Source organism: Chiloscyllium plagiosum, unplaced genomic scaffold, assembly GCF_037043375.1.
Source record: "Chiloscyllium plagiosum isolate Xiang-an unplaced genomic scaffold, Cpla_swu_hap1 HiC_scaffold_9, whole genome shotgun sequence".
NCBI lineage: Eukaryota > Metazoa > Chordata > Chondrichthyes > Orectolobiformes > Hemiscylliidae > Chiloscyllium > Chiloscyllium plagiosum.
Window position 1 is genome coordinate 34040900 of NW_028270147.1, and position 19048 is coordinate 34059947.

The window sequence follows — 19048 nt, forward strand, 5'->3', positions numbered from 1 at the left end:
TTGCTGTCAATATTTTAAATCTATACATGCACATGCTGTTTGCGAAAGAGTTCCAACTTTTTACTACTTTTCCTTTTGTTCCAAAGCACTTTATTTGTAAAATGTGAGACAGTCCATTACAAAATATTTCAGGCTGAAAACTACAGTTAAGTGCAATAAAAATTCAACTTGTAAGCAGACAGCACGTTCTACTCTTAGGTGGCTCACTTCAATTGTAATACACTTGATAGTTAGAGTTATATTCAATGTCAGGCATATAGTCTGAGGGGTTCCTCACCTTTCTATAATAGTGAATTCCACAGATTCACTACTCTTTGAATGAAGAAGTCCTCTCTTATCTCAGTTCCAAATGGCTTACACCATATCCCAAGACTGCAATCAAGGGAAAACATCCTTCACGCACATAGCTGATAAGCAATCATCTCCCACAGTTCTGCTCTTGCCCTTTCTCTTTCCTCCCACAACGATAGGGATCTACTCGTCCTCAATTACCATCACACCAACCTCCACATCCAAAGTATTGTAAATCACCCTTCCCCTCATCTCCAACAGGATGCCACAACCAGACACATGTTCTGCATCCCCCATTCCCCTTCCCTTGTCAGCCTTCTGCAGGAACTGCTCCCTCCGGGACACCTTGGTCCACTTCTCTTCCATTCCCAACACCTCCCTACACCCCCATGGCACCTTCTCATGCAATTACCAAAGATATAACACTTGCCCCTTTACTTCCTTCCTCCTCACTACCCAAGGCTCCACACACACCTTCCAGATGAAGCAGCAACTATACTTCACTCAATCTAGTCCACTATATTCGCTGTTCACAATGTTGTTATCTCCTCCACACAGGGGAGATAAAACAAAGGTTGGACAACCACTCTGCAGAACATCTACATTCTCTCTGCAAAAATGACCCCAAGATTTCAGTTGCTTACTACTCAATTTTGTTGGTTTTTATTTTTGTTGTCACCTGTACTCAAGTGCAAAGGTACAGGAGTACAATGAAAACTGACAACAGATCATGTTCCTGTGCCAACGTTTCTGTCTTGGGCTTGCTGCACTGTTCCAGCTAGCTGTAGCACAAGCTCAAAATGCGACATCATCTTTTCCGCGTAGGAACCCTGCAACCCCTTGGATTCAATATGGGAGTTCAATAGAGCTCGATTCCATCCTTCCTTTTTGTTTTAAACCACCCCACACCCAATCCTGTTATGATCTGAGTTGCTTTCAGCACAGTGACCCATTCTCTGCTCCCCTCAGCTCTCATTATCACACATTCAGCTTCTCCTCAGTCGTGGCCTACCATTCATATTCCCATCGTTTACCTCTTTCATATCTCTCTCCGTGGACTCCATCTATCTGTACATTTCTCCCTTCCCCCTCCCTCCCCCAACCCTCCAACCTAGTCTGCAGCAATAAATACTACCTCTTCCAACCTGCTATCAAGTTCTAATGAAGAGTCACCAGACTCTGCTTTCACCCCACAGATGCTGGCAGACCAGGTGAGTTTCACCAGCAATTTTTGTTTTTGTTCCAGATTTCCAGCAGCTGCAGTTCTTTGTTTGAAGTTTGCACAGTTTTAACAGACCCTCACTCATCTTTCTGAATTCTAGTGAATGCAGGCATGATCAAACCAATCTCTCCTCATACGACAGTTCCAATAAGCTCCCTTGCACTCTCTTAGTGGAAAGAATATCCTTCCTTGGGTAGGAAGACCAAAACTGCATGCAATATTCAACATGTGGTCTTACCAATGCACTGTGTAACTCCAGTAAGGCATCACTACCTCTGAACTCCAGCCCTCTTGCAATGAAGGCCAATATATCATTTACCATCTCAAATTATTATTGCACCTGCCTGTCTACTTGCATTAACTGTTGTTCAAGGACAATTAGATCCCTTTTATACATTCATATTTCCCAATACAGCACAATTTAAATAATACTCTTCCTTTCTGTATTCACATCAAAATATTTTTAACCACGTAGTGCTGCACCTGCCATGCGTTTATCTGCTCACTCAAATTGTCTAAGCCACTTTGAAACCTCCTTACTTTCTCCTTTCAGTTCACAATCCCATCCAATTTTACATCATCAGCAAACTTGGAAACTTTGCATTTGATTCCCTCACCCAGGTCTATAATTACATATCATGAACAGCTGAGGCTCAAGTTGTGATTTTTGCTGTACCTCACTCATCACTGCCTACTACTAGGAAAAAGACTCATTGACTCCCACCCTGTTTCCTGTCTGTCAACCAATTCTTGAACCAAACCATATGCTTTAACTTTCCCCACTAGCCATTATAAAGGAAGCTTATAAAAAGCCTTCCGAAAATACAAATACATCACATCAACTGGTTCTCCCTTGTCTATTTCACCAGCTACATCCTCAAAGAACTCTAGAAGATCTAAGCATGATTTGTCTTTCATAAAGCAAAGGTGGCTTTGTACAATGCCATTAATGCTTTCCAAGTGCTCTGTTATCATTTTTTTTATATAATAGACTCTAGTATTTTCCTCCTACTGATGAAATATTTCCCAATTGTGACTCTGCGGCAGCTGCCCCAAGGTTTAGTATATCACTTAGTATGTAGTGCTGGACCTTATAATGAGCCTGCAACACTTAGTCAAGGACAATGACTCTATGACAATTCCTATACAAAAAGAATGTTGTGAAACTTGAAAGGGTTCAGAAAAGATTTACAAGAATGTTGCCATGATTGGAGGATTTGGGTTATAGGGAGAGGCTGAATAGGATTACTTTCCCTGGAGCACTGAAGGCTAATGGGTGACCACATAGAAGTTTATAAAATCATGAGGGCCATGGATAGGGTGAATAACCAAAGGTCTTTTTCCCAGGGTAGGGGAGTCCAAAACTAGACAGCATAGGTTTAAGGTGACAGGAGAAAGATTTAAAAGGGACCTTAGGGGCAACTTTTTCATGAAGAGGGTGGTGCACGTATGTAATGAGCTGCCAGAGGTGGTGGAGGCTGGTACAATTACAACATTGAAAAGGCATCTGGATGAGTATATGAATAGAAAGGGTTTACAGGAATATGGGCCAAATGCTGGCAAATGGTACTAGATCAGTTTAGGATATCTACTCAGCACGGATGAGTTGGACCAAAGGGCCTGTTTCTGTGCTGTACAATTGTGTGACAACCTTTTGCAATGGAAGACCAGCACATTTCAATCAAATCAAAGAATATTTACTGTGTTGGTGGATTGCCAATGCAATCTTTCAGTGGAAGGATGAGGTGGACCCTTCCTCACCAGAGATAGCTGTTTGCTTGAACAAACAGTAACTATTGAAAGACTGGCCAAGTGGACATGATGTAAGGCGAGGCTCTCTGTTCCAGGACTGTTCGTGCTTTGAGACATAGAACTGCAATATGATTGTCAGGTACAATCAGTAGGAGAAAACGACACAGTCCTTCGAAGATCATCAACAACCAGCACATTAATGTTAATGGTTGAAACGTGGAGATCTGAAAAAGGACAATTACAATGATGCAGAAGAATTAATGTTAGCTTAGGGGGTATATCTAGAAAATAACATTTTAAGCAACAGCAGTTCTGAATCTCCTTAGCCTCAGGTGCATAAACCACAAATATATGGACAAGGATGAAGAAACAGGAACTAGACACAGCTATATTCAGGGCAGTGCTTTTTGCTTATAGTAAAGTTCTCCCAAGGGTTAAGGCGGGAACATGTTGGCGGGATCGGGCATCTCAGAGAATGTGACAAGATTTTCAGGACCAGTAAGCATGCTTCAGGCTGTGAACTACAGATTACATTAATCCGTCTGAGGTTGTGAAATGCATTTATGAATATAAAGCTTTCTTTTCTTAGTTCTTTGTTTCCAAGTGCTTTATAACTCTAACAATACTTTGATTAAAATCACTTACCAATGAATTTATGAGTTACCCCACCAAAGAAACTAATGATACACACCATTGTACAAAACTTCCAGGACTTGATTATCCTTCAATATGTTCAAAATGCTCATTGCCATGCCATTCTCTTGAACACAAATTGCACTAGAATTCTCTGACCTCATTACACTATACCCAATCATAAAAAGTAGTGAGAAGTGACATTTCGGGCATAAGCCCTTCATTAGGAATGTTGATGAACATTCTGATGAAGGGCTTATGCCCGAAACGTCGATGCTCCTGTTCCTCGGATGCTGCCTGACATGCTGTGCTTTTCCAGCACTACACTTGCGACTCTGCTCTCCAGCATCTGCAGTCCTCACTTTCTCCTAATCATTAAAATAAGTCAACATTAACAATTCAATCCCAAACAAAATGACAAACTCACAGCACACATTCTTTCTTCAAAAGATGAATGTCAGAAATTCAACTCCAAAAACAATACTTTACGCATGTTCAGGACGTATCTTCAGGAACCTGTGCTAAGGTTTTTAATTAATCGAAAAAATAGAATGTGTGAATATTGGATATTTACCAACATATGCAAATATACACAATAAGTTGTAGATCATTCTAGCTCTTGAACCTGCTCTGTCATTCAATAAGATCATGACTCATCTGTCTGAGTTTCAAACCACACATTCCTACCTGACCCCAATAACCTCGGATTCCATTTCCTACCAAAAATCTGCCCACCTTTGTCTTAGAGGTAATCAATGACCTCCACAACCTTGAGCCAGAGGTCCAAACTTGCACAGTCCTCACAACGAAACTCTTTCCCTATCTCCGATCCAAAAGGAAAACCCCTAATTTTAAAGCAGCGGCCTTCCCCCAGTTTTGGATTGACAAAGACGAAGCGTCCTTTGCAGGTCTCCCCTTCTCAAGAGTATTTAAGATCTTACACACTTCAATTGAGCCAACCTGATCAAGTCAAGGATTTGAAATGAAGACAGGAAATGTTGGATGTATTCAGCAGCAACTGAGTCAGCATCTCACCTTGGGAGCAAATGCGACACCAAAGGAGAAAAATGATACAATTATAAAACTTAACTACACATTTACATTTGCATTGTAGGGCTGTCGATGGGATTGGTAGTGAAGATATCCTCCTTGTTAACTAGGAGGCTCGTAATGATGCCCACCAATCAAATCTGCACTGTTGCTAAGTGCAGATTGTCATCCATTGACCTCATTTTGATCGCTTCAACCAGGCTGGGGAAACTGAGGCCAGGGAGTGCTCCATAAAACTGCTTCCCATTATTAACTTGTGTGGCATCTTTATTTTGTACTGAACACTTGCAACTTGTGGTTGAAGTTAAAAATCACAATATCAGGTTATAGTCCAACAGGTTTATTTTGAAGTACTAGCTTTTGGAGTGCTGCTCCTTTATCATGTAGCTATGGAGCAGGCTCATAAGACACAGAATTTATAGTAAAAAATCACAGTGTCATGCAACTGATATGACATATGGAACAAACCTAGACTGCTGTTAAGTCTTTCATCTTTTAGAATGGACTGCAGGTTTCGATTCATTAATATGTAAATCTCAGAACTTCATTCAAGTCACATTCTCAAGATAACTTAAGGTTTTATTAAAAACAGGTAACCTCTCAGCTCAGACAATGCATTAAAGGTGAAGTTAGAGTCTGTCTGTATCCCAATCTTCAGTCAAGTTGGTTCTATTCCCAAAGAAGGAATTTATAAAATGTCACATGGACTGACTGCCTGCACACAACCTGCAGGAGGTGCCAAACTAAAGCTAGTTTGATCATAATGTTTCCCAGGGACAATCACTGGGAATTCAACGTTAAATTATTGAAATGTCTTTTTAAAAATGCAAGAATTTAAAATGATTTAAAAGTTGATCATTTTTAAAGGTTTAACAATGAATTACATGTCCAAGTATTAAGTGTCAAGGGGCTTTATAAGCTTATTTAAAATCATGATAGAACACAGCTATATTTAAGCTGTGATAATAAAAGGGTGTATCTTCAGCTGGAAACAACCACGGTCAAGTGACGATCCACAGCCTTTAGCAACAACCCCTAGTCTGGAATCGTGCTCTCCCAGCCTTCCTTCCACGGTGGCCTACCAGCATTGGCGTAGCGACCTCCCGGCCTGTTGGAACGGCCTCCTCCTGTAGGGACCTTCCAGCATTGGCATGGCGGCTTCCCGGCCTCCTGCAATGACCTCCCAAGCATGCTGTGTAACTGGCATGGTGTGGATCCAGGACCTGGAAGCTAAGTGCCAACGTGGTCTGCTGCACCAAACTCTTTTCTGTAATGTTGGACATTTTATTTCTGTATCAAAATCTTGTAACAAAAGAAGAAGTGCCCAGATATCTAAATCGGCGCTGTGACTGGTGACATATAAACTTTTCACTATACTCATTGAGGGGTACACATGATAATAAAGGCTATTCTATTCAACACTGGGATGTGGCTTTATCTCAATGCACTCCTGACGCAAGGCTTTGCTGAGGCTTAGATCATTGCACCATGCTGTAGCAAAACATGCAAGTGACCACTGCAGCTATTCTTTGTTCAATCAGCAGAGAATACCATGGTTCCACTTCTTGTCCAACTGCACAACCACCTGAAGGAGCAGCACTCCAAAAGCTAGTGCTTCCAAATAAGCCTGTTGGACTATAACCTGGTGTTGTGTGATTTTTAAACTTTGTACACCCCAGTCCAACACCAGCACATCCACATCATGACTACCATCGATACCACTAAGTGCCGGCTTAAAGCGGAGAGGATCTCCAAGAAGATCGCACATATCGACACAGACATCAAGTTTCTACAGAAACGCAGGAAAGATCCAAAAGGATTGCGCATCATGAACCTACGACACAGACTACGTGGAGAGACTGCCACTACATGGAGAGAAACTCCTATCATCTCGTGCACCAACTCTACAGCAGGCGCCACAACCTTGTAATTAATATGGTGTCTACACTCTCAGCCTGCACTCATGATACAGCAGCACAGTTATGGAACATTGCCAAACAGGCAAGGTAACAAAACGACACCATGTATATGCACACCAAGAACAAGAAACTGGAGAAACTTGGCATCATCACCAGCAGTAGCCAGGCCCACCCTGGCACGACAGTGGAAAACATTATCACTGCGGGGAAGTCGATCATCAACTTATCAGGCCACATCCTTCAACCGGAAGAGTTTGAGGTTCTTAGCAGGGTCTCAATTTCTGCCCCACCATCAAAATGGATGCCACTGGCCTTGCAGCAGACACTGAGGAATTCATCAGATGAATGAGACTCCGGGAATTCTTTCAAGATGCCAGCAGTGATCCCAATGAGCCCACTGAGGAACTAGAACAGTCATCACAGAGATTCACAGAGATCCATAGAGGAGCGACCAAAGAAGGTGTCAACTTGGACCCCACCGGACGGCCGCTGCCCTGGGCTTGACATGCATGTTCAAATCGTCAGGAAATATATAAATGCCAGCCGCACCCACAGGGTAGAGCAAAACATCACCTGATCACAATGCAATGCCATCCATAACATTGTCACCAAACCAACAGACAAAGTAGGAGCCATCGTCATTCAGAACAGATCGGACCACTGCAAGGAAGTATACCGACAACAACCCGGAACACTACATGTAACTACCAACCCATCCAACCCAAGAGCACACCCATGAACTAAACACATTGATTAGCACTTTGGATCCAGTCCTTCAGAGTTCCCTGTGTGCCCGCATCCCACATACTTCTAAAGTTAGCGACTTCGACTGCCTTCCGAAGATACACAAAGCAACACACCAGAATGCCCCATCATAACAGGTAATGGGGCCCTGTGTGAGAACCTCTCTTTATCACAATGGACATTTCAGCACTCTACACCAGCATTCCCCACAATGATGGCAACACTACAGGTGACCTCATTGCACTATATACACACACGCACACACTCCTACAGACCCTCTTTCATAAGCTCACACATAAACTCCCACACACACCCTCTCACAGACTTATACCCCTTTACACACACAGACACTCACAACTCCCCCACCCCCCGACACACATATAAGTTTGCGGGGTGAATTTGTACTTGCAGAATTGCATTTTACTTTGCTTAAAAACTGCATGAATCCACGTAAGATTCTGTAAATCTGTTTTTTAGATTAGGATCAGTCAGACAGCCTCACACAGGGCACCTCACACCTTCAATACATTATCTGGGCTGACATGACACCAATCGTTAAAGTTCACTTGAGAATGTAACTTTTAAGAAAGGTTTTGCAACTTACATATGAAAGAACTGAAACCAACGTGGTCATTCTAAAAGATGAGACACTTAACAAACAATCCAAGTCTTTTTCAATATATAATTTCAGTTACATCACACTGTAAACCTTTGCTATAAACTCTGTGTCTTACGACCTTATACTCCACAACCACTTGATGAAGGAGCAGCGCTCAGAAAGCTAGTTGTACTATAACCTGGTGCTGTGTGATTTTTAACTTTGTACACCCCAGCCCAACACCAGCATGTCCAAATCTTGTTTATGTCTGGGGTCATACTAGGACTGGGCGGGGGCACTGGTCTGATGCGGGCCTGCACACTGTGACCCAGTGGGCCCACTTGACTTGCACCCGGCCTACCTTGACTTCCAGCTTCAAAACCTGCGAGAGCCATTGCTCCAAGAAGCTGACAAGCAGGCCTTCCTCCTCCTGTTCAGGAAGCTCCACCAAATGGATATTCTTCCGACGACCTCAATTTTTGGGTCATCGACCTAATCCTCCAAGGTCCGTACCTGCCATTTCAAGGCCTGGATCCCGACCTGCCAAGGATTCTGCCGCGGCCTATTGCTCTGCCCCCTCCCCCCCGCCACCGACACGCTGCCTGAGCCTCTGGATCTCCTGGTCATGCCTCGGAGATCAATTCAAGCTTGGCCCGGGTCTCCTCCATTGACGAATCAATCACCTCTCGGAGTTTCACGAATTCCGAGATCAGGTTGTGCTCCATGGGGGAGTCCCCTGGGCAATCGCGGAGGCTGATGCTGCGGCCATGGGTGCGTCTGATGTTGTGAGGTGGGGGAGTTCCCTGCTTGATGTGATCCTCGCGTTCCCTTCCCTTTGATCATTTCTTAATAATTTCAAACTAATACTAGACAATTCTAGGGGTCAAAAAAAAGTTATTTCCAGCACATTAGGTGATGGGGGTGGGGTTTGGGATTGGGGTGGGGTGTCCCACATTGTCTGGGTGCTGGTGCAGAGCTCAGCAAGGCAAACATACTGGGTTGCCACCATCTTGAATCTCCCAGAGATGTATGTCTGAGGCCGCTATAAGGCTCTGGTCAGACAACATATGGTCATAGAGATGTACTGCACGGAAACAGACCCTTCAGTCCAACTCGCCCATGCTGACCAGATATCCAAACCTAACCTAGTTCTATTTGCTAGTACTTGGCTCATATCCCTCTAAAACCTTCCTATTCAAATGCCAATCCAGATGCCTATTAAATGCTGTAATTGAACCATCCTCCACCACTTGCGCTGCAGCGCATTCCACACATGCACCACCCTTTGTGTGAAAAAGTTGCCCCTTAGGTCCCTTTTATATCTTTCCCCTCTTGCCCTAAACCTATGCCCTCTAATTCTGGACTCCCCCACTCCCGGTGACACAGTGGTTAGCACTGCTGCCTCACAGCGCCAGGGACCCAGGTTCCATTCCAGCTTAGGGCGACTGTATGGAGTTTGCACATTCTCCCAGTGTCTGCGTGGGTTTCCTCCAGCTGATCCGGTTTTCACCCACAATCCAAAGATGTGCAGGCTAGGTGAATTGGCCAAGCTAAATTGCACTACCACCTTACCATGTGAAGGTTAGGTGCATTACTCAGGGGTAAATATAGAGTAATAGGGTAGGGGAATAGGTTTGGGTGGGTTACTCTTCGGAGTGTCGGTGTGGACTTGACTGACCTAACGGTCTGTTTCTACAGTGTAGGGATTCTACGTGTGATGTCTGAGGAGTCTGGGTCTATATGTGATGGAGGTTAGAAGGATGAGGGTGGATCTAATTGAAACTTACAGAATAGTGAATGGCCTGGACAGAGTAGACGCTGGGAAAGTGTTTCCATTGGTAGGAGAGACTAGGACCTGAGGGCACAGCCTTCGAGTAAAGGGAAGACCTTTTAGAATGGAGATAAGGAGAAACTTCAGCTAAAGAATGGAGAATCTATGGAATTCACTGCCACAGAAGGCTGTGGAGGCCAGGTCATTCAGTATGTTTAAGACTGATATAGATAGGTTCTTGATTATCAAGGGTTACAGGGAGAAAGCAGGAGAACGAGGTTGAGAAATTTATCAGCCATGATTGAATGGTGGAGCATACTCGATGGGCTGAATGGCCTAATTTCTGCTCCTGTGTCTTATGGTCTTATAATCAAACACCCCTCCCACCCACTTGTATGCCTTGTTCTATCACCCTACAATCTGTATATCTTTGTTCATTATGATCTGCCTGGATGGCATGCAAAACAAAGTTTTTCACTGTACTTAGGTACATGTGACAACAATAAATCAAATCAAATTCTGTCAGGACACAGCACACGAAACCTTGCCCCCAACATTGCCTGCCTGCACCCCCCCCCCCAAAAAACCAGGTCCAACACCGCTCCCAACCCCGTCCAACTCTGCCCCCCCACCCCCCTCAAGCTCACCTTCCAACCCTATCCAACGCTGCCCCCCCCCCCCAGGGCAGCTGGACTGGACATCAACAATAAGCAGCTGCTGCTTTTGAGGGGTAAGTCTCCAAATAGCGCGCGCGCACACACAACTTTTTGACAGGTTCCACGTTTGCCCTGTACAGGACAATGTTAGAGAGATTATCAGGGGAAGGGGGGTTTAGGGTACACACCTCTGTAGAACTCCAGGGAAAAGTGTGTGGGGGGGGGGGGGGAAGAGAGAGAGAGAGAGAGAGAGAGAGAGACACAGTCATTTGGATAAGGGTGCCTGTTTAATCACTGTAAGCAAAAGACACGATCACTGTTGGAAACACATCTTTGATGTAATGCTTCAATCGGGACCTTGAGAGCTCCTTTGGATAATCCAATTTTCGGATAATCGAGGTTCCTCTGCATAGGACAGGTCATCTTTCTCGACACCTTCTCTGTAGCTGTGACACTATATTCTGCATTGTATCATTACCCTGAAGTACTTATGCTTGCCTGGATAGCACACAAAACAATACTTTTCACTGTATCTCAGTACATGTGAAAATAATAAACCATAGGGCAGCACAGTGGCTCAGTGGTTAGCACTGCAGTCTCACAGCACCAGGGACACGGGTTCGATTCCAGCCTCGGGCAACTGTCTGTGTAGAGTTCGCACATTCTCCCCGTGTCTGTGGGGGTTTCCTCCAGGTGTTCATATTTCTTCCCACAGTCCAAAGATGTGCAGGTCAAGTAGATTGGCCATGCTCAATTGCCCATAGTGTAAAGTGCATTTGTTAGAGGGAAATGGATCTGGGTGGGTTACTCATCAGAGGGTCGGTGTGCACTTGTTGGGTCAAAGGGCCTATTTCCACACTGTAGGGAATCTAATCTAATCTCAAATCTGTAACATAGGTTCCGAATTTGGGAAGAGGGACTGTGTGATTCTTGAGCAGATCAACAGTGAGTGGAGTCACCAAGTATTGGAGGTTTTGGTGGGCTGAAAAGTGAACATGTCCAGGTGAATTAAATCCCGGACTGCTGTGAGAGTGAGAGAGGAGGTTACAGGGCCCTAACACAAATTTTTAATTCTTCTTTGGCCTCAGGGGAGGTGTCAGAGGTCTGGAGGACAGATAATGCGGTTCCACATTTTAAGAAGGGTGATAGAGTTAAGCCAAGGAATTTCAGACCAGGGAGTCTCACTTCAATGGTAGGGAAACCGCTGGAGAAAATTCTGAAGGAGAGAATTTATCTGCACTTTGATAGGCGAGGTTTGAACAGGGATAATCAGCATAGCTTTGTCAGCGGGAGGTCATGCCTAACAAAATTGATAGAATTTTGCATACAGTACGTAGGTGAGGGCGGCAAGGTTAATCCGTTTATACGGTTTTCAGCAAAGCTTTTGACAAGGTCACATGTGAGAGACTGATAAAGATGGTTAAGGCACATGGGGCCCAGGAGAACTTGGCAAGCTAGATCCAAAATTGGCTTACTGATAGGAGTCAAAGGGCGGTGGTGGAAGGCAGCTTGTGAAACTCAAGGCTGGCGTCCACAGGGATTGTTGCAGGGATGATGGTCCCGTCTAAACAATATAGATGAGAATGTTTTGGGTTTTTTTTTTTGGGGGGGGGGTGGGGGAGGGTATTAGTGGTGGTGTTGGGGAGAAGAGAGGATAAGTACATTGGTGGATGATACAAATATTGGCCAGGTGCTTATTAGTTAGGACAAAGGTCTTAGGTTACAGGAAGGTGTAGTTGGGTATGCATGATGGGCAGATCAGCAGCATTTAATCCTCAAAAGTGAGAGCTGATGCATTTTGGAAGAAGGGACAAGGCAAGAACGTACTCACAAAATGGCAGGACACCAACAAGCTCTGAAGAAAGGAGAAATCGTGGGTGCTTGTTCACAGGTCCACAAAGGACAAGTTAATAGAGTAGTTAAAAAGGCATACTACACATTTGCCTTTCTCAGTCGTGGCAATGGAACATAAGAGCAGGAAGGTTATGTTGAAGGTGTACAAAACTTTGATTATGCTCCAGTTGAAGTACTGTGTGCAGTTCTGGTCACCACACTGCAGAAGGATGTGATTGCACTGGAAGAAATACAGAGGACCCCTCAGGATGTTACCTGGATTGCTGCATTTTTGTTGCGAGGTTAGGCTAGATAGGCTCAGTTTGAATTAATTCATAGAATCCCTATAGTGTGGGATCAGGCCCTTCGGCCCAGCGAGTCCACACCAACCCTCCAAAGAGCAACCCACGCAGACCCACTCCTCCACCCTACCATTCTACATTGCCCCTGATTAATGCACCTAACCTACACATCCCTGAAGACTATGGGCAATTTAGCATGGCCAATTCATCTGACCTGCACATCTTTGGACTGTGGAAGGAAACCGGTGCACCCAGAGGGAACCTACACAGACACGGGGAGACTTATACAAACTCCACAGACAGTTGCCTGAGGCTGGAATCGAATTCGGGTTCTTGGTGCTGTGAGGCAGCAGCGCTAACCACTGAGCCACCGTGCCATATTGCTTTCTTTAGAACAAAGGCGGCCGATGGGGTGAACTGATAGAGGTGTACAAGACTGAGGGGTGTCAGCAGGATAGATAGAAAGCAGCTGTTCCCCATATTTGAAGGATCAATAATGAGGGGACATCGTTTTAAGGCGAAGGGCGGGAGGTTGGCAGGGGCTTTGAGGAAAACATATTTTACCCAGAGGGCGGTGGGAGTCTGGAAGGCACTGCCTTGGAGGGTAGTTGAGGCGGAAAACCTCAACTTTTTAAAATACTTGGATGAGCACTTGAAATGTCTAACATTCAAGGCTATGGGCCAAGTGCTGGAAAGTGGGATTAGTGCAGACTTGATAGGTTAAATGGCCTCTTCTATGCTGTATGACTCTGAGCATGAAACCTGTGGATTCTGCTGCTAGCACAACATTACATCTTATATGAAATACTGGGGATCAAGTATCAGCCTCAACAGTTCACAAAATCCTCTATAGGTGAACATTTTCCCAAACATAATCTTGCACATCCACCCACATACCATGCATCTCACTAAAGCCAGTAATTCAATCTGTAAGGAAGGACAAATTAAATGCTTGCTTGTTTGCAAGTGCTTGAACTGCAACTAGTGATCGAAGGAGGATTTTATGGGGTGCTGAGATGTAGGTTCTTTAACCATCTGATGGAGGATATATAATAGTGAGCTCATTTTGCAAAAACCACTATTTGAACACACAACACAACATGAAGTTCATTCAAACCAATGCAGTTGGAATTCCCTCTCTTGTTCACTTGGCTTGTGGAGACTCGTGTCGCCAGGACATGACAGTTCTCCCAGCCTACTCATGGTTTTGATTGGCTTTCAAAAATCGAACGAGAAACAAAACACAAATTAGATACGAAATAGTAATCACCCTGTGAACCGGGACTTGTAAACCTAAACTTTATGCAAATGCTGTCAGCTAAAGCACGCAAGATAAAACTTTTCGCTGTACCTCAGTAAACGTGACAGTAATAAATCAAATATGCCTATGTTAAGATTGTATGCCAGGCTCCACCTCAAAAACAAACTGATTCCATTCAATGTTCGGATGTTCATACATAGCAGCAAAGTGACCTTAGCTTTGAACTAATGGAAAACAAGCGCCATAAATCTGAAATTAGGATCTCGGATTCCTCCTGACCCTGATTTGTAGAATGGAGTGACAGTACAGGCAGTTCACATCGTTTAGCTGTGCAGAAGATTACGTAAACTTCTTGCATAATGTTAAACATTAGATCCCCCCGCCAGCCAACTCTGTTAAGTTCAATTTAATCATAGCAAAGAAAATGTTTACACCCTGCTGTCTGTACATTTTTATTTTTAAAGTGTTGAGAGACACCACACACTTTCTCTGGGCATAACTAGCCAGGCAGCAGCAGTAGAAGCCTCAACACCAAAACCATCAACAATTTCTGCTCGTTGGCCTGGAGGGAAGCTATAGACAGCAACCTGATCTCCCTCAAACAGGAGATTTGAAAGAAACAAATATCTAAACAAAAAAAATCTAACATTCTCAGGTTTGAGAAGCTTGCTCAATTAACAGGAGAGTGAATAAGAATCTTTGAAATCTTTTAACATCAGCAATTAGGACATTATCAACTCCCTGATCTCATGAGTTGAATTTGTTTTTATTTTTTCATGGGATAGGGGCATCGCTGGCTAGGCCAGCATTAATTGTCTATCCCTAATTGCCCAGTTAAGAGCCAACCACATTGCTTTGGGTCTGGAATCACATGTAGGCAGACAAAGTAAGGATGCCAGTTTCCTTCCGAAAGGACATTAGAGAATCAGATGGGTTTTTTCAAATTCCACCATTCGCTGTGACAGGATTTGAAATCCCAGAACATTATCTGGATCTCTGGATTAACTGTCCAGCAATAATACCACTAGGCCATTCCCTCATTACATTTTTAAAAAAGTTAATATACACACAAGATGATGTCAACACATCTTATCAAACTGCAAAAAGATGCAAACCTATTGCTTAGGAGCACTCTGTTCAGACACTCAATTCCAGTGAAGTATCACCCTGTCTTTACTTTAAATAGTATTATTCAACTGATGAAGTCACGAGCACTGCCTTTCAATGACTTTAATGCAAAGTTGCCAGAAACGGGTCTCTCTATTTCTCCAAAAGACTTGGAGAGACAGGTTAACTCACTGACCATTCATCACTGAGCTTGGAGAAAAGATCAGGGATATTTCCAGTCTTTCGACTTGTGACTGTTAAACTCGTTTCTTTCCAGCTCGGAAGGCCCGGAAAATACTGAAACAAAACTGCCCTTCTAGTGGTATAGACCCTTTCCTTCTTCAGAATGGAATCTGATTGTGTTCCCTTGCTTCTCTTTCTGTAGGTCATAAAAAACTAAGATAGTAAAACTTCAGCAATAACCTGACTGGGCAGCTTAAATCAGATATGTGACTGGAAATGTTGTTTTGAACTCGCTGTTCAAAATGACCTATTTTTTAAAAAAGTCATCTTCACAGAACTATAACCAAAACTCCATTTAACTCTATCTTAGAATCAAAGTTCCCCAATCATAAACTTTCATTACACTTCCCCCACTTACCTCAAACAACACTCATTTGTCTCTCTCCTTCCCTCCTGATATAGCAGTTAGCTCTGTGGGCTGAATGGCTGGTTTGCAATGCAGAGTGCTGCCAACAGCATGGGTTACATTCACACACTGACTGAGGTTACAATGAAGGATTCTCCTTCTCAGCCTCTCCCCTCTCTTGAGGCATGCTGACCCTCTGGTTAAACCATTGCCGCCCAGTCGTGCTCCCTAATGAGAGAACAGCCCTCTGGGCCATTTGGACTTGGGTAATTTTAACTTTGTTTTACCTTCCATCCCTACACATGACAGTAGTAACATGAGCTTGACAGGGACCCTCTTCACCTCAAAAAACTAGACGATGGTCAACCCAAGAGGCCAGCAGCCTGCTTCCACTGCAGATGGCAGTGAAGGGCAGCACCATCGGAAACTAATGAAGAAAGCACACAAAACAGACTTGGAGTTCACTCGTGTAAGATTTTAAAAGTGTTAAATGCAAATCTACATTGTGTGTTTTTCAATGAATCTATTACATGTCCACCAGTAAATATGAGTGTCTCAGTCACTGAGGAAGATGTACCATAACCAGATGGCTTTTTTTCCACTCTGTAAGTAAGGCAAAGCTTCCATGGGTTATGGGGAGAAGACAGGAAAATGGGGGTGAGGAGCATATCAGCTATGATTGAATGGCAGAGCAAACTCAATGAGCCAAATGGCCTAACTCTGCTCCTATATCTTATGAACTTCTGAACCTCTATCATGATGCCTGACACTGCCACTGTGAATAGACGTTTTAAACAGATCCAGCATCTGAAGCCTAGACATCCACGAGATATTGTGGGCCATCAACATAAGCAATATTGTATTCAACCGCAGGACTCTATTCTACATTATAATCAACCCTGGTACAACAATCATGCAAGAGGCCACACCAGAATCAACATCAGGTATATCTAGACATGAAGTATCATATGAAAGTACAACACAGGACTACTTGTGTGTCAGACAGAAGAAGCAGTGTGAATTAGACAGAGCCGAGTGATCCCACAACCAACAGATCCAAGCTTCGCATCTATTCATGAATGGTGTTGGAAAATTAAATAACCAAAACTAATATCAGCATCCTCATCGATGAACAGCCCAGCAAACAAACAAGGCTGAATGAAGCATATGCAAGCATCTTCAGTCTGAAGTGCTGAGTGAATGAAACCATCTTGGTTTCCTCCTAAGATCCCAGTCTCACAGATGCCACTCTTCAGGCAACTCAATTCACTCCACAATAATACCAATTAGCACTGGATACTGCAAAAACTATAGGCACCAACCACATTTCAGCAATAGTACAAAAGACTTATTCTTCAGAACTAGCAGCACTGTCAACATCTGGGGAAACCAATGACCAGAAGCTGAACTGGGCCAGTGATATAAATAATGTGGCTACAAGAAGGTCAGAGGCTAATAATTCAGTAATGAGCACTCACTTCCTGTCTCCACTATGCTTGTCCGCTATCTGCGAGGCACAGATCAAGAGTGTGATGGAGATCTCCTCACTTGTCTGGGTGGGTGAAGATACACACAAGAAGCTCAATGTCATCCAAGACAAAGCCCCCCATTTAATTACACCCATCCATTATCTTTATCAATCACTCCCTTCACCACTGACATACAGTAGCAGCAATACATACTATCTACAAAATGTACTGCAACAACACTCCACAAGGAAAAACCTGATAAGACTTCCAAACGACACATTATGGTCTGAGTCATCTCGCATGAGTTGTAATTTTGGGTTCAGGTCATTTTGAGTAGAATTGTAGTAGTTCTTTTTAACCAACCTGTTTGGACATGTTATGAAACACCTTAGCAGCAGGTGGGACCTGAACCTCGACCTTCTGGCCCAGAGAACATAAGAACCAGGAGCAGGAGTAGGCCCGTCTGGCCCTTCCAGCCTGCTCTGCCATTCAATAAGATCATGGCTGATCTTTTCATGGCCTAAGGTCTACTTATCCACCCTCTCACTATAACCCTTCATTCCTTTACTGTTCAAAGAAAAGGTCGGAGCATGCACCACAATAACAAATCATCTTACATACTTTGAGATGAACACCAGTACATTCATTTCCCCAAGATTTCTCTGACAGCACCCTCCAAACCTGTACACTCTATTAAACTGGAAGTGCAGCTGAACACCACCTGTAATTCACACACCACTCTAACTTGGAACTATATCACCATTCTTTCAGTATGGCTGTGTCAAAATCTTGGAAAATCCCCTCTGAGAACACATGAACTGCACAGGTTCAAGGCAGCAGCTCAGACCACCTTCTGAGCAACTAGAGATTAGGCGATAAATACTGGCACGGTCACCCATGCCCACATTTCATAAATAGTCTTTTTAAACAAAGTGGTGGAATAAAAATAGCTTTCCATTGCTCGTAGTTTGGACAAATGTTTCTCTGTCTCTCTGTTCAGCCCAGAGAGGATACTATCCCCCATGGTCTGCGATATCTCTGTATCTCGTTGATTCATTTCCTGCAGCCTACATCCTGTGTGTGTGTGTGTGTGTGTGTGTATATATATATATACACTCACTCACTCACTCCCTCTGACTCAGTCCTCTCCATTCTTGGTATATATACAGATTCGGGTGTCTCTCTCTCTTTCTCTCTCTGAGAGTATGATCAACATCTGCAGGGCGTGGTTTTAAATTCAAGCTGTTTGTAATTAAACAAGAAAATACTCCTCTGAGCTGGTTCTCCAAGATTCGCTCACTCTTCAATCTCTCTGACATTTCAACCCCAGTGAAGCAAGCATTTTGTTCCTGCACTAAAAAGATCTTTCTTTCAAAAAAATCAGCCGGCTAATTGTAAAAGTGCCAAATTCTAGCGGCCCGAACGAATTCAGTTAAAGCTTGCTTTTATTTCTCGTCCGAATCTCAACAGCACAGCGCCTTACCAGCTTGAAAATTCCTTATCATTTCACATGGCGTTGACACAATGGTTTCTTTGCTGAATTTAGTCAGTTTCAGGAGAAAAAAAACAAGTCACACGACCCCACTCCCTCCCCTCCCCTTTCCTCTCCTCTCCTCACCCCTCCCCTCCCCTCTCTTCTCTCCTCATAGCTTTCCCTGCCTCTGCATATCACATTTCCTGTTGAAGGTTACTGCTGAAGCTGTTTCCAGCATCATCTCAGACAGATAGTAACAACTGGCTGTGTGAAGACATTCATCATTCTTGCCTAATTCTTGTCAGGGTTCAGCTGGAACATTGTGTGCAGTTCCGAGTGCTACATGTATTGAACAGTGCCTGAAAGAGGTCTGCAAG

General features: G+C 43.8%; 1 protein-coding gene across 1 annotated transcript in view; it reads right to left on the reverse strand.

Moving 5' to 3' along the window:
• LOC122554261 (monocarboxylate transporter 13) overlaps window positions 1–18765 on the reverse strand; it is a 40907-nt gene extending 22142 nt beyond the window's left edge. The window contains exon 1 of the mRNA XM_043699000.2: window positions 18681–18765. The gene's annotated coding sequence lies outside the window, so the exon portion shown is untranslated. The remainder of the gene's footprint in view (window positions 1–18680) is intronic.
• Window positions 18766–19048: the final 283 nt, after the last annotated feature.